The sequence below is a fragment of the Protopterus annectens genome, chromosome 1.part0 (genome assembly GCF_019279795.1).
Source record: "Protopterus annectens isolate FY-2018-M chromosome 1.part0, PAN1.0, whole genome shotgun sequence".
NCBI lineage: Eukaryota > Metazoa > Chordata > Ceratodontiformes > Protopteridae > Protopterus > Protopterus annectens.
Window position 1 is genome coordinate 1,175,129,614 of NC_056725.1, and position 18,172 is coordinate 1,175,147,785.

At 37.1% G+C, this 18,172-nt stretch overlaps 1 protein-coding gene across 4 annotated transcripts in view; it reads right to left on the reverse strand.

The window, feature by feature from the left end:
• The window catches only part of LOC122796729 (sine oculis binding protein homolog), a 1,221,885-nt gene that overhangs the window by 232,695 nt on the left and 971,018 nt on the right, over positions 1-18,172 (reverse strand). The window lies entirely within an intron of this gene.

The following is an 18,172-nucleotide window of genomic DNA, read 5'->3' on the forward strand; positions in this document are numbered from 1 at the left end:
AGAGATGGTGTACATATGATGTGCAAGAGGTGTGGGGTTGAAGGGGGGGCTTGACCCCCTTCAAAAATGTAGAATGTTGTTGTTTTCTGTTGTTTGACTTTTTGAAAAGTCAGTCATATGGTCTTGATCACATGTAGTTCGACTTCTGTTGAATCAATCTTCTGAAGTAGATCCACATAAATATATATATATATACACACACACACACACACACAAATATATATATATATATATATATATATATATATATATATATATATATATGTAGGGTCCCCTACACATGGTTGAAATGCCACAAATTTGAAACCCATATGGCCGAGACCATATGTTCGACTTTTGAAATCCCGACCATGTGTAACGGACATCTCCGTGCAGTGCAGAATGGAAATATTTCCATTTCCGCACTGTAGTGCGATCTCGGAGTTGGTATAGTAAAGTTACTGGGGGTGTGGGGGGCATAGAAAGTGAGTTAGTGTTGTGTATTTTTTTTATTTGTACATGTTCAAAATTGCGGAAGTCGAACATATGGTCTTGGCCATATAGGTTTCGGCTTTCTGTAATTTCGATCATGTATAGTATACCCAAGAATATATATATATATATATATATATATATATATATATATATATATATATACACTAAATAGATAGATTAGATCGATATACCTATCTATCTATATATTAACATATATTCTGGTTCCTGAAAATACATGAATATTTTCCAGCTTTGCAATGCTGACTTAAGAGTTAGTGTAAAAACAGCAGTTAGAGCCTAAATGCACTCCTGTGGTAATGTTATTGGAGGGGAGGGGGTGGGAAGAGATTTCACACACACACACACACACACACACACACACACACACACACACACACACACACACACACACACATATATATATATATAGATATAAATATATTTTTCCCTTCAGTACACAGACGTGTATGTCATCATTTTATGTGAAACTGAAATAGATCTTACTGATCAAGTATACGTGCAATTTATTTTATAATTTGTGAACAAAATTATAATGATGTGGGGTGTCCTTCTTTTTATTACAGGAAGACAGTCTCTGCACAAAGCTGTACATTTGCCAAATTCGGGATGTCAGGAGCTAGCAGCCCTGGCACACTATCCCCATTGTAATGTAAGGATAAAACAGCACATATTTTCTTGCAACTGCAGTTTCAAAATCAGGCCACCAGCTATTTCAACACTGCAATGCAGGAATATTCAAAAACTTCCTGGATGAACTGACTATTTGCAAAACAGGCATCTGTTTTAAAATCAGTTTTTAAGATACAAGTAGAAAAGGCAATTCTTTATTACATTAGAATGTTATCAAATACATTTTTTAACATTTACATATGATATAAATAAAAATCAGTCATAAGAGGCAAAACAAATTAAAGTTACGTAGTAATCTGAGGCAGCTCTGTTTGCATGAAAATGTTGAGCCGAATTAACATGTACAATGTCTCAGAACTTGTGGACACTTTGTGTTTATTTTTCTGAAAAATATATCTGAAGCAGAATTCTTAACCAGTGATCAAGGTTTATAAGGCTGCCTTCAATGTGGTTCTTCCTGTAAACTTACATATTCCTGTTGGCATGTCTGATAAGACCATTTACATCCAAGAGTTCAAGTCAGTTTTACGTACATATTCTTTACGGGACAAATTCAAAAAAAAATTACCTTCTGCCTGGCTCCATAAGGGCTTGTGATGTGTCACTAGCTAAATCCCAAACCACAAATCAGTTTTTTTTAAAAACAGGGGTCCAAATGGAGACTTTATGAAAAACTAATCAGTCAGGCCAGCAGCCTGCACTAAGCAGCAGTACATATTAATGAACAGTTGCCCTTAGCAACCTGATGTCACACCAAACCTAAGTGGAAGTCATGCTCAGATGTGCAACTTGGCATACGGCTGAGAGATGTACTTTATACAAAAATAAAACAGCCACTTTAATGTTGGTTACACACATTGCTTTACCTAGCTCCAGCAAGTGAATGAATACATTTGTGTTGCACAGTGCATACAAATAGGAACAGTATGGCAATATTGTGGGTAGGCCATGCTTGCATTGCACCAGTCATACATTCAGTAATGCCTGCTTGCAGCTTTTTAAGCTATTTATTTTCTTTTCTAGGCTATATTTATGTATTTATACTGAATGAAAATAACTCCAAGTGAATGATAATCCAAGAAAACGCAGCTCCGATGTTAACAGTTCAATAGTTTAATAACACGAATCCTCACAAAGCACGTAAAACACATAAATTCACCACATGAATCCACATTTTAAAACTTCAGATGAGATTTGTAATATTGTCGGACAATCACCTAAATTTGTTTACAAAACTTCTTTAAATATCAAAAAGATTTTAGAAAGGAGAAAGGATTATAATAGAGAAGTCATGGGAACTAAATACACTAGGAAATGTGTTTTTTGCAAGCAATGCAAGTTTATTAATGAAAACAAAGTTGTTAAGTTAAATAACATCACTGCCAACAGTATATATAGCAAAGGGGGGAATTGCAACACCTCTAGAATAGTATATATTGCTACCTGTGTGGCTTGTGATGCTTACTACATTGGAAAGACGGAAAGGAAATTCAGGACTAGAATATATGAGCATACTTATAAAATTAGGAAACAGGATTCCAACAATGCTTTAAGTAGACATATTCTAGAAAAAGGTGTTGAACATTCTTTCCTTTTTAGTATCATTGACATTATAGATCACACTCCTATAGCAGGTAATTGGAAATGCTTTTTAGCACTTTTAGAAAGCAAATGGCAAATATTATGTGATGCCACTACACAACCAGGTCTAAATGATTACATTAGCATAAAACCTTTCCTTATTTTGGATAGTTGAATATAGGTTCACATCCACTCTCCTGGGTGCCCCTTTTCCATTATTACATCTACTTCTTGCATATTTACTTCTTGTATATTTACTTCTTATTTACTTCTTGTATATTTACTTCTTGTATATTCACTTTGGTACATATACATTTTTAGCCTCCATTACATTTTATACATGCTTATATTTAGATCATCATTTTTATCACATTTAATATTCTACATTTAATATTCTATTTTTACACATTATATATTTATTATTTAATATCATTTTTCATTTCTCATACACTAAGCATATACACGACGTATTTAGTTGGTACTTGGTGTTATAAAATTTATAAAATTTTCAAGAATTTTTAAAATATTTTTAAAATATTTTTAAAATTTTATCAATGTATTTATTAAATTATACTATGTGGGATTTATCATTGTATTAAATGTGCAAATAGATCTTTACATTAGACATATGTATGATATTTTTGATGAACTCTATTGTTATTACAGCTCCTATGCACTTTATAAATGTATGTATCAGGATGCTTAGTGCATTCCCTAGTAGGTTAAATGTAGTGTTAATACATATTTTCACAGTACAGGATTACACTACTATTCATTGAGTGTGTTGAGTAGCCTTGCAATTAAGCCTATTAATCAATTATTTTTGGCGCCTAAACTGCTTTATAAGCAATTGTCTTAGTATTATTCAAGGTTCTGATGAAATCTGTGCCAGCAGATGAAAGCGCTTAACCTTTACTGTTTGTGGATTCATGTGGTGAATTTATGTGTTTTACGTGCTTTGTGAGGATTCGTGTTATTAAACTATTGAACTGTTAACATCGGAGCTGCGTTTTCTTGGATTATCAGTCACTTGGAGTTATTTTTTGGTTCGTGGTGGTGTTCTTACATACTCTGGTTATTTATACTGAATGGACTGACCATGAGCACTTGCTGTTCTTCACAGATTTTGTGTTAAGAGTTTCTCAATAATTTTATACAGAAGCTGCTAAATAGACTGGAATGTATTACCCTATGTGATGCACTTCACTGCCTGACTTCACATACATGCTCACCACATATGTTCTTTCTTTTTCTATATGTTTTAACCATCCAATAAATGCACTGTTTTCTGTTGAAAACAAAGCTCATTCATAAAATGTAGTGTCCTGTTGTGCAGAAGTTGCCTGCCGTGAAATTCACTACAGATACATATAATTTATTCTTGACTCTTTCCCAAACAATCAGTTAATTCCGTGTACTTTTTATGTGGTTTAAGATGTGATGTTCATGTTACACACATATAAAATGCTTCTTCTAGTGTCTGCTCTCCTCACCACCACTGCTGTGAATCTCTGCATTTTCTGTATCTGTCTGGAATAGGTTTAGATGTTTTGTTTCATTTTTTTTCTTTTACCACAAATCTCAGGATGTTAAGACATTTGAGGTTGAGGTTTGCAGCTTGTTTTTGAACTCCTGTCTAAACATACCTCCTGTGTTTCTTTTCCCAGTGGAAACTCATTTGATTTAATATGGGATATATGGCTAGGCTTAAAAAGGCCCTTGTGGTCGTTAGCCTAGTAAACACCTATGAACCTATGAGCAGTTGATGATTTCTCCTCTGTAAGTCTATTATGTACTAATGCAGAATATACTGCGACTGTGGTAGGAGCTCTCAGTCTTGGATGCAGTGACATTATGCAAGCAATAATGTAGGACAAGGTGTGCATTATTGTGTAAATAATGTCAGTCCAGGGGTGAGGTCCAGTGCCACAGAGGAAGGACCTTATTTACACAATAACACACACCTTGGAGGGCATTATGGTGCTTAGAGAGTGGCTATCTGTTCAACTGTTTTGCGTTTTTTTTTTTTTTTAGTATACACACACACACACACACACACACACACACACACACACACACACACACACACACACACACACACGCACACACATATCTATAGGCTTACTATCAAAAGGTTGAAAGGCAGAACATTTTTCCATAAAAAGCTAGAAATACGTTATCAAAAATGAAAATAAGATTCCACATGCCAAACGTCCGGTTTTGAAAGTCCATGCGTCCTTTTATGTTTCTTCAGGGGAGCAAGCACCTCCCTGCACCCCCATCCCGTGGTTATTATATATACAAAAACCGAGATCGCATTACATTGAGGAGAAGGGTAAATTACCCGATCCTCACTGTACCTCGATCGCCGTTCAAAACATCGAGTTTATATTAACGAATGTATACTCACTTTTGCTAATATAAACTTGACCACTTTCTGTTTACCATTATAATAGCTTAGAAACCACAGATCTGACCAACCTATATTTGACTGCGTGCCTTCTGGATTTTTTTTTCCAAAATGTTTTTGTTCATTTTATAACGCCATAACTTAACAGTATAGTAACAAGAAAAAACACATAAACTCTATACAATGTTCATAACAACTAAAAAGCAATATACATAGGAGAACACTTAATATTTCTCTAACAGATTAGATAATTTTGTCCAAGCAATTAAATGATGGGTTGTGTTGTTAGTCCTTGCTTTTATAGTAGCAATCTCATTCTTACAAATGTATTTCACAAGATGAACAAACTCAACTTTAAAGACAGGAGTATATTGGGATTTCCAATTTTTAGTAACAATTTTCCTTGCTATAGAGAGGATAGACCATAGTAAAACTGTTTGGTTTTTAGGAATGACTTCAGGAACAAGAACATTGAAATGGATAAGGGAGTCAGAAAGTGTACAGTTGTCATTCCATAGAGCTTTACAAAGACATTTAAAGTCTAAACAAAATGGGGAAATTATTTTACAATTAACAACCATATGTATCCAGCCAGCATTGGGGGTGTCTACATCTCCAGCATTTCATTTCATCTTTCTTGTACATTATTGCTAGTCTATGTGGAGTGAAAAAACATCTATGTAAAAATTTCCATGTGCATACATGCCAGAACAGGGAACATGTGGGTTCCTTTACCAACTCTAAACAAAGTTCTTTTATCTTTTTCTGAGAATACTTGTCTATTAAATCATTAGCTCCACAAATAGGCAATGAAGAAATAATATATACCAACCTCAAAATTAACCAAAACAAAACCATCAACATAATTGGATGCTACTTCCCACCTGGCCAAAACATCCCTCCCCTAGAAAACCTCCTCAGCTGGTCTACCCACCATCTCCCCCAAGAAACTATCATCTTAGGTGATTTCAATATTGACTGGCAATCCTGTTCTGGCAACAATCCAACCCATCATGTACACCTTCATGGCTTCACTCAACTAGTCCAATCACCAACCAGGATAAATAAAAACTCCACCAAGCACACTACCCTGGATTGGATACTAGTCAGTAAGAGCCCACAGTCATATATAACAGGCTGCTTATCAGATAGCCTCAGTGACCACTCCCCAACATTCCTACTCAAAAAATACCTATACCAAGCTAAACCTGTCATCTACCGTCAAATATGTAAAAAACTAAACTTTAACCCACTCACATTCATCTCATCCCTCAAAGAATGTAGCTGGCATCCTCTAAAGTACCTCAGTCTAGATGATGCAGTTGAATTTTTTAATACTACCTTCCTGAACATCCTTAATTACCATGCCCCCATAAGATTCTCCAGAACCAAAGCACAACCCTCCCCATGGCTAAAGAAAACCACTAAGTCAGAAATGAAAAACAGGGATAAGGCCTGGGAGCACTGGCGCAAAACAAAAACCCCCTCAGCTAGACAGAAATTCCTAGAACTACGCAATAGATTCAAAAAGCTAATAAAACAGGACAAATCCCAATACTACCAGTCTGCCCTAGACTCCTCACAACACAGCCCCAAACAATTCTGGTCCTCCATAAACTCCATCCTCCACCCAGGTAAAGTCAGTACCCCTCCTCCTAACATCCCTCACTCCTCAGAAAATATTGCTACCTCATTCAACACACACTTCACCCAAACCATACTATCACTAGCTAAACAACACAACCCCCCTCCCCTCCAAACCACACCTTCAACTAGTAATCTTCCCACTGCCTTCTCTTTTTCTCCTGTACCTACCTCCAACATAAAAAAACGCTTAACTAAACTTAAACCCACTAAATTAGCAGCAGACAGCCTCCCAAGTGAATGCCTACAAATTGCAGCTGATGCTCTGGCCTACCCAGTATCCATCTTGATTAACCAATCTCTGTCAGAAAGTTACGTTCCCACACTGTGGAAAGTATCACATATAATTCCCCTCCACAAAGGCGGACCCTCCACAGAACTAACCAATTACCGCCCCATAGCTATTCTCTCTCCACTCTCCAAAATACTAGAGAGATGCATACACTCTCAGGTCTCAGACTACCTCCTTACTAACAACCTCCTTTCCAGTACTCAGCATGGTTTCCGACCAAACCATAGCACCACCACTGCCTTACTCTCCTTTACTAACACTATCCTTCAGTATAAAACAATGGCTATCTCTCCTCTGCTACTTTCCTAGACCTATCTAAAGCATTTGACATGGTCCCACACAAACAACTTATCTCTGCCCTCAATAACCTATCCTTCTCACAATCGGTCACCAACTGGTTTCAGAGTTACCTGTCTGACCGCCAACAATCCGTTGTATGGCAAAATGACATACCTCCCCAACTACCTGTCTCCATAGGGGTTCCCCAAGGATCCATCCTTGGACCCCTACTCTTCTCTGTTTACACCAATAATCTAGCCTCTGCCACCAAACATGGCACACTCATACAATACGCAGATGACTCGACCATCATCTGCTCAGCCCAGTCCCTACCAAAACTGCAAAAAGTCACACAGGAAGCCTTTTCCTCTGTTGAAACATGGTTATCCGATGCCCGATTAATACTCAACCCAAACAAAACTAAACTACTCATCTTCCAACCCACCAAACATACTCAAAACAACTCTCACTTTAACATCACGGCAAAAGACAACACCACTATATACTCAACTGAACACACCAAATTGCTAGGAGTGGAAATAGACAATAAACTAAAATTTGACATTCACATATCCATGACTATAAAAAAGTCCACAAAAAACTAGGAGCGTTATACAGAAATAAGCAATTTCTCACCAAAGCAGCAAAGATTTCAATAGCAAATTCCCACCTTATCTCCACCCTACTTTATGCCTCTCCAATATATACCAACCTAAGGCAATGTGATCTAAACAAGCTACAGACCTGCTACAACAAAATCGCCAAATTCGCCACAGGGGCATCCTACCGTAGTCACCACTGTCTCTCACTTGCTGAACTGGGCTGGCTTGAACTCCCTCACCTCCTTCAGTGGTATCAACTCTCACTCGCCCACAAACTAGTAAACCATCCACTAAATGTCCCATCCCTCCAGAATCTACTCCAACCCTATCGCACCACCAGACCACTAAGATCCAGCAGCAAAAATCACTTGCAGATCACTAAAGCCAATAACTCTGCTGGTGAAGCACTATTCTCTTGCGCCATAGCCAAATTATGGAACTCACTCCCACCCACAATTACCTCCATACCATCATGCACCCACTTCAAAACTTTACTAAAAGCACAACTAAAAACATGCTGGCTATGCCCTTGCAACTCCCACTCTAATATCATCCACCCCATCCAACCACTACCTTTCTTTCCACTCCACTAACTACCTTGATTATAGCAAGCTCAGATGCTCATAAGCCAGTACTTATTATACAGCACAAACTTCTTCTTGTAACATTTGTTAATGTCTGGTATGCACTTTACAGATAAAGATTCTAGTTGTCTACTGATGTACTATGTTCTTCATTTGTAACTATGTTGTAAGTAATTGCTATGTAAATTGTTAATCACTATGTAATCCAATGTAAAAGCTTTTCTCCCCGGGCCTCCGCTGAAAATGGACCTACGTCTAGTCGGACACTCCCGGTCAACAAATTTAAATAAATAAATTAATAAATAAAATTAACTTCACTTGAATAATTACAAAAAGAAACATCTGTTTCGCTAAAATCATTTCTGAGAATTTTATAAATAACAGATATGTATGAAGTGTTCTTGGGTGAGCTATTAATAATTGTTGAGATAAAATCCAAGATGTTTAAGTTACTCTTACTGTATGCTTCTAATGAGGTTACGAGCTTAGTTTGCATAAAATCCTTGCAAGTTTGGATGTCCAGCCAATTGCAATTTTGCAAACTATATGCTGATCAAATAGTCTGCAGAACCTATTTTATTAACTGATAGAAACTGATTCCAATATAATAGGTCACCCTTCTTAAATTCCCAATACCTGGTATCCAGTAGGTGTTTGCAAACATGTATATATTTTTATCTAGTTTTAGTATGACTAAAGCAAGCATACCATCATTGCTTGAGTACAAGTCAACTATTTCTGGAATTTTCATTGATTTTCTGTGTAAAGTTAGGACACCTCTTCTTTTGTCATAGTAGTTTGAACTTACCAAAATCTTATAATCCTTAAAGGTTAATTTGTTTAGATCTTTTGTTACTTAGTGGGATTCCTGAATGAATGTAAAATCTGCTTTATGTAGCATTAAATATTTGTTAATGCTACTCCTTTTCATGTAGTTGTTCAACCCATTGACATTAACAGATATAATGTTAAATATTATCATTTGATGAAGATTGCTATTATAATTAAAATTGAAAAGTGCTTTCCTTGATTCATTATGACAAATACCTTTTTTAAAACTGTTATGGACAATATTAAAACTCTAAATTTGAAAATAAAACTATATATTTTAATAACCTTCTGCATAGATGTATTATACTCAGGCTTACTATATCTCTCATAGAAGCCACAAACTAACCCTCTCTTGACATCTAGTGGGAATTCCTAGCTACTGTAGGTTAATAGCAAGCAGAAGGGAAACTGCATGTACATTAAAAACATACAAAAGGATAAAATTCAATGTAATATACTATGTATGCATGAACTAAGAACATGACTCTGTATACAATTTCTTAAAATTCTTTTTATCTAAACAGACTAAGATAAATTGATTAATCTTAATAATTGTTTGCTGCTATGAGTAAATACAGGACTGTAATGTCATTAAAGCACACAGGAAAAATTATGCATCTAAAATTGTCACTGTCAGAAACATATTTGTAATTCTTATTTAAACAATCATTCTTGAATCTGAATGGCTGTTAGAGTTCAGTGAAGAGAAACAGGTTCAGAGGTCATGCCTACTTCTTGGAAGACATCACAGATTGTTTATCATGACTCTGTGAGCTAACTGAAGCCTTTAGAAGCTTGCGCTCCTCACAAAAGTTGTCAAAATTCCACCAAAACAGTAAGTAGGTGGGAATTTTCTAGTGAACCGAAGCTTTTAAGCATAACTTGTAAAATGATGAATATTCAAAATAAAGGCTCTAAATTACCAACCATACACAGCTATAAGATATATTAGCTAAATGGAGCACATTGCAGAAGTTCAGTTGAGTAGTAAACATATATATATATATAATAAAATGTCACCACTTTCTTCTTAATTACTTAACAGTAACACAGTAAGCATTTCTCTCTCCTGCAGTGATTGAATACTATGACACTAGTACTATGCCATGTATATAGAGAGATAAAAGTATAAAATAGTAGTTTGCAGTTTGATAAGATTTTGATTTACTTGAATTTTGAGTAATATATATTATCTATAAAGTTAGCATTGTTGTGGGAAAGATAATAGGAGAGAAAAAAGTTGCATTACCTTCTATGTATGATCCCACATTATTTGGAAGGGAGAAAACAAAAATGTGCATAAAATGTGAAGTTATGTATAATCATTTGTCTCTGGGTTTCTTTTTTTCTTTAATAGTCCACTCATTTTTTGAAGCTTGTCTTTTTAAGTTCATTGAAGAATCCATGGGTTCAGGTTGACTTAAAAGATTCTTTTTTGGACAAATGTGGATGCTTCTTTGAGAGAGTCAAAAGGTTTCTTTCCTTCTGACAGGGCTAGTATTATTCTTGCTGGGAATATGAGTTGTGCTTTGATTCTTTCCTTTTTCAATGATTTTATTAGAGGGACACATGCTCTTCTTTTGGACATCACAAGGGGTGAAATATCATTGTCAAACCTGACAGTTTGGTCACCAATTTTTAATGGAGCAAGGGACCAGGAAGTTCTTAAAACAAGGTCTTTGTCTTGAGTGGAGATAAATCTTACAATAAGATCTTGGACGGCTGTTTTTGCTAGATACAGAAGTTGTAGTGAAAGACCCGTTTGCCCTTTCTATCGAGAAGGATGGATTTTAGGAATCCAAGAAGTCAGGAAATTAATTATATTGTCCCCGTGCTCTGGGATGTCATACATTCTTATGTTGTTTCTCCTGGATATATTCTCAATATCGTCCATCTTTTCAATGAGTCTGGTGTTTTCTTGAAGAAGAAAGTCTATGTTTTTCTCTCTTTCTGTTAACCTGTAGACTATATCTGTTACAGAATATTCCAAAGCAGCAATCTGGGCAGTTTGTTGTTTAAGGACTTCATTTAATAAGGTTAGATGTTTGGTAGGCTCTTCTTTTATATTGTCCACTTTTAAGTTTAATTTGTCTATTTTACCCACCAAGTCTTGAACTGTAGTAAGGATTGCCTGTATTGCTTTCTTCACTGGAGTTTCTTGCTGAGAAAATAAGGAGCTGCTCATCTTCCTTTGTGAATGTGGTTTCAATGTCCCTTCTATTTGAAAGTTTGACAGGAAAATATGAACATTTTAACTTAAAAATTACACCAACTTGTAGCTTACAAGTTCCAGAATCTGATTTTAGTAGTTCCAGGTCTTTGTTGATGAAATTAAATAAAATTTCTGTCAGGAAAAAAATGAAGACTGCATAGCTCAAGAACTCCGCTGCTTACAGCTTGCCATCCAAGCCACACCCCTGCCTTTCGGAGTTTTGATAGTAAACTATATATATATATATATATATGTATTTATTATTTTTTTTTTCATGCAAAATAGTTCCTTCACCTACTGTTTCAAACTTGATGTAGTATATGCTGGCAAATCATTGTGGGTTGAAGTCACTAAAATAATGAGTTACATTTGAGTTTCATACTTTATCATAGCTTTCAACTAATCAGGGACAAACCTCTACAGAATCAGGGACAAATCCAGAAGTAATCAGGGACACTTTTAAAATATTATTACTACTAACTTGAGACATTGCCGAATAAGAGAATGTGGGTTAATATACATTTTCTGAAGTAAAAAAAGTCTGTAACTTTATTTATTCTCATTGTTTATTAAGTGTAATTCACTGCTGTTTCTCCAAAAGTCACTAGTTTTAGGAGGGATGAAGGGAGACAGAGCTTAAAATTTGAGTCAAAATCAGGGGTTGCCCAGAAAATCAGGGACAGGTGAGTGGTATGGACTTTATATCCTTCATAAAATGCATGTTACAGTAGACTCCCTTTTATCCACCCTCCCTGAGACCAGACCTTAGGCTGGATAAACGAATGGCTGGTTAATCAGAAAAGCATACAAAATAACTTTTATAGGTTAGAAATCAGCTAGAATAACAGGATTTATGTTTGTATGCATTTTTCTAATGGATATGAAGTTTACAACTCAAATGTCTGTCATTATTTAACTCAGAGGAGGTGGAAGTGTTCTTCTCTGTTGTCTTTTGCTAGAGCTATGGCAGAAATCTGATGGCCATTTAAAGGGGAGGGTGGTTAAAGAGATGCCAGATAACAGGCAGTCTACTGTAATATAAATCCTGTTATTGTAGCAAATTTCTAATTTAATAACAGCAATATTTAAAATCTGTCCCTGTTTTTGAACCTTTGTCACCCATTATTTTAGGCTTTATCTAGATTTCTTGAGCTAAGTGGTTGAGAGGTAAGCATACCTCATAATTTTAAATGAATTACTCACACACAAGCATGCACATACATATACACACATACTCACACTTCCGCTTTCACGCACTCAAGCACCCACACTCAGACATGCAGACAAAAATATAAACAAACACTCATACAAACACATACACACACAGCCAGTTTTCCATTTTTTTAATTATCCATTTGTTTTAGTTTTACACTAGCTAAACAGAAGAATTGCTACTTAGCGAGCATACAAAATGGTTTGGTCGATCTCACTCTCACTTTTATGCATGCATCCATTCACACACAGGCATAATTTTACACTTGCTAAACAGCAAAAGCTCTGCTCAGCAAGTATAAAATAATGCTGGCCCTTAGCTTTCTTAAAGTCCGAGTTCCACTGCAGTTTAATATGTTGCCGTGAAGCGGTGGACTTGTTTTTCCATGGGAATTACCTGTACATTAATACCCTGCCCTACATTTGCTCTCCAGTCAGAGTAGTGATGTACAGCGTGTCCATTCTCTAATGCTTAATATTATCACAGTGTCGGAGTTTTGGTAGAGAATCAGATTGTGCAAGTCTTTTCTGCTGCTGCTGTATAAGTGTAAGATATAACCAGGACTAGTGAAATCTAACCAGTATGATTGGATAAACAGCTCTAGTTACTAGGAGTCAGCTCCATTAACAGTCTCACCTACTAGTTTGGCACCCTGTTGCAAAAATTCACAAACTGCTACTGCTGCTTAGTGAGGAAAAAGAAACAACTGGCAGTGATTTTCAGTTCCTCACTGAATTAAATCTTTTAAAACCGTGACTTGGAGTACACTTCAGCAAGAGCAGCCAGGAACTGACCATTGAGTGCGCGCGCACACACACACACATGCACTCACACATGCATACATATACACACACATATGCATGCACAACACACACACACACACACACACACACACACACACACACACACACACACACACACACACACACATATGCACACACACACACACATATGCATACACACACACACACACATATGCATGCACAACACACACACACAGACACACATATGCATACACACACACACACACACACACACACACACACACACACACACATGCATGCACACACACACACACACACACACACACACACACACACACATGCATGCACAACAGACACACATATGCATATACACACACACACACATATGCATGCACAACACACACACAGACACACATATGCATACACACACACACACACACACACACACACACACACACACACACACACACACACACACAGTTTTTCACACAGCAGATTGAAGACAGAGAGCTTATTTCCCTCCTGCTGTCCTTAAAGGCAGTAGTTTTATTATGTTTTAGATGTACCGTTATTGACCTGTTTTGAGCTGCCACATAGTCTTACTTTGAAATGACGGTCTTGACTCAGGTATATCGTATTCTAGTACATCTCTGAATTCAAATATGTGATTCAAAGTTATTTTATGTGTAATGACATTGAGCTGTTTATAGTATCCTGAACTTAGTCATTTCTATTGGTTAACAGTGATTGGGTTTATTTTTTGCATACTATTAATATGTTATGACCATTTAGTTTAATATTTTACAGTGGATTATTGATTTATATAAATCTGCCCCAACTGAGTTCTGTTTTAATGCATTATCCTTTATCTGTTATTATTAGTCCAATTATAGTGGTAAGGTGAACATTAAGATTTGTTGGATCCAGTGTGACACCCTGACTAACAAAATGCTGAGGAACTACAGTGCCAAACACAAATGCCTAAAGAACCAAAAGAATGAAAATTCCATGTATAACCATTTTTGCAGGGTGCAAGCCCCCATTGCCCAATGTCGGGGGAAGCTCCCCATCCCATGAGACAATTACACCAACTCCATGGTAGAATAAACTTGAATGGAAAAATCTCTCAAAACAAAGGAATACTATAGCTGAACTAATAAACAATGACATAGATCACCTTATTTCACTAGATACGCATGGGTTTGGCTTTGTAAAGGGCAGATAATTTCTGCTCAGCCTGGTTGAGTTCTTTGAAAGGGTTACTGAGGCTGTGGATAAGGGGCATACAGTCCACACTGTATATCTGGACCTTGCCAAGGCCTTTCACACCATCCCATGATCAATTATTGAGAAACTCTCCCAGCTTGACGCAAACCCACACCACACATAATTTGCTGGACTGGTAATTGGTTGTCTGACAGAACCCTTACTATTAATATTAGTGGTGTATGCTCTACACAGAAAAATTTCATTAATTCTGTCCCACAGAGCTCTGGGTACCCACTCCTTTGGTAATTATTTATGTGACATAAAAGCCAATATGCAGAGAATATGGCTAACCAAGTTTGATGATGATTACAAACTGGTGGTGGTTATCAAATTACGTTCTTATACCGAAATTCTCCAGCAAGGGCTAGACCAAACAAATGCTTGCTATAATAAAAATGGGCTTACCCTCCACACCAGCAAATGACCTTGTACACCAAGAAATGACCATCTACACTAGGAAATGACCCTTCACCATAAGAAATGACCCTCCACAGGTAGTGTCACCACTGCTTACCATACAGATACCATGCCAGTTAAATCTGACACAGTCATTAGGGACCTGGGCATGTACATGGATAGCAGACTCTTCACTGACCTTCATGTCTTAGTCATGGTTAGAAAACCCTAGTACACTGCACAACTTATCATTCATGGCATCTCCTCACAGTCCAAAGACTCATCCATTATTACGCCATCACTGAATATAATGTAATTCAACATGTAACGTGCTAAGTGCTGAAAAACAGCATAAGAGACCTCAGTGTTTCTTCTCCAAAAAGATCTCAGGTCTCAGTACCCTTAGCTACTCTGACAGATGTACTTATTTACTTTATTGACATTTGTTTACTGGGAATGTCTGACTGGGTAATAAATACCCATTTTCAGCAGAGGCCTTGGGAGAAAAGGTCTGGAGAGTTAGATAACATCAAATAAAACAGTCGTATAGGTGTAATTAAAGAAAAGCATATACACATAAAATTTGACAGTGGAATACATAGGATATATACAAAACATGAGGAGGCCCCAGTGATGTAATAATAAAACAAAAATTAAAAAACTGACAAATATGAGAATCAGTATATACAAAAGTATTAGAAGTGTAATCTTTTACTCTAGGATCCTTCTACTTAGTGTCATACAGACTCCAGAGGGGTGATCTCTGCTTAGCCTTCTGTTCTATGCACAACTCTGTGCTTTTTAAACTGCTTCACCTAAGCAGAACCAGTGGTAAAGCAAACACCTGCACTAGAGACCTAAGCGTATTCTACCGCATAAGTACACTAGGTAACATGACAGATATCTAACCCAAAATATCCACCTTTTCATGAACAGGCTGTTCTTACCTATCAAGCAGAGTACTTCCCTAGCAACCTTTAAAATCAGTGTGACTAGTGATTGCGAATGTTCCTGTGGGATATGTGGAGAAAGCCTACTTAATGGGAGCCACTGACAGTCACCCACTAGTACTGGGTGATACAGCTGAGCTTTACAATGGTCTCTTTGGCTGTAAGCCAGACAAGAACCCATGAAACCATGAACCTAATCACTGATGGAGCACACTTAGAAGTTTCACCAGCTGTAATTTCATATAGAAAACGCTCATTAGCTTTGTGTTCCTTGGTGTTCTGGGATTTGAACATGTGATACTCTGGGAATGTAATCTCAATCACTAGTACATATACCACATTTCCCATCATGCTGCTGCTATCTTCCAAGTGAAAACAAACTATGGAGTATTTGTTTGCTGCAAAGGACCCGAGCAATTCAAAACAATAAAAGCAATAAATACATAAACAAAACAAGCAAACTAATACATAAATATAACCAACGGTATAACAACAGTACATCATCTTTGTGTGTGGCTTATGCTGGTATTTATTCACTCCTTGCTTTGAAGACTGACTGCTCTTGTTTCACCTTTGTGACTAAGCTACCCCAGGTGTAAGTAAATGTTAGTCTAACCCATACCAAAGCATGGAGTGGCAGGCTATAAAGTTATTTAAACAGTATCAAATGGTACTGCTTTATTTATTTATTGTCATTTGAGAACAGGGATGGAGGGCTGGTCAGCTGATCGTTTTCAGCTCCAGAGGGCCAATAAACAAGAAGAAATTAGCAAAACATATATGATAAAAATAGCAAAACAAGGAAATGCAATAGATAAACTGTATAATAAACAATACACAATAGCTATATAACACTGAAAAGAAGTACATATAACTAAAGTGTTGCATTTAATAACTTGAAATAACATCTCTGCACATTACGTCTGTGATAATACTTAATGTTTTGTTCAGAGGTTCATAAGTAGGAAGTAGGCTATCGATCCAAGGGCCTAAGTAAGCCTAGCCAACAAGGTTCCCTGGCTTATGCCACCCAAGAAAGTTAATTTCCTGTGCCCCTATCGAGCAGAGCCACAGAAGTGATCCCCGGGGTGTATTTCCTATTTCCCATTCACTCATCAATATTTTTCTTGAAGAGTGCTAATGAGGAACTTTGCATGACATAGATGGGTAGCTTGTTCCAGAGTATAGGAAGTCTCTGGGACAGGAATCTACCCCTCCAGCATGTCCTGTTTATTGTGGTGACAGGGTTTAGGTCTATAGAGTGTGTAGCTTGGAGGGATTGGGATTTCTTTAGGTGTAGCATGTCCAACAGCTCTGGGTTTAACATAGCTTTATATGTTAGGCAGAGATCTCCTCAGAGTAGGCGATATGCTACAGAATAAAACTGGAGTTTTTTGACACAGTCAGTGTAGGGCATCTGTTTGAGGCCAGTAATCCTCTTTGTGAGGTACTTCTGTGGCCTTTCCTGCTGGTGCAGATGTCTTATGAGGTACATTCCAAAAGGGCATTGTACTCTATAATGGGTCTAATGAGTGCGGGAAGAGGGGAACAATGACCTCTTTTTTCCTGGATGAGAACCCTTTTGAGATGAGGTGTGCCACATAGAAGGCTTTCCTGACTATTGTGGTGATGTGATTATCAAAGGAGAGACTACTGTCCACCTAGGTCCCAAGATCTCATCACACATTCGGCATTAAGTAGACTACCGTTTATGTGGTAGTTCATGGGTACAGAGTTTTTACCAAAGAGGATGACAATGCACTTTTTGGCATTGAGCTTGAGGCCATGCCTCTTGACACCAGGCATCTGTCTCAGTGAGGCCCTTCTGTAGGATGTCCACATCATTTGGAGACTCAACTATGGCTCCTAGTTTGTAGTCATCTGCGAACTTCATTAGCCAGAGGCCTTCTGTGTTAGCCTGTACTTCAGAGAAGTAGATACTAAACAGGAGAGGTCCCAGGACTGAACCCTGTTGTACTCCACTTGTCACTGGTTTGAAGTCCGATTTGGAGTCTGCAAC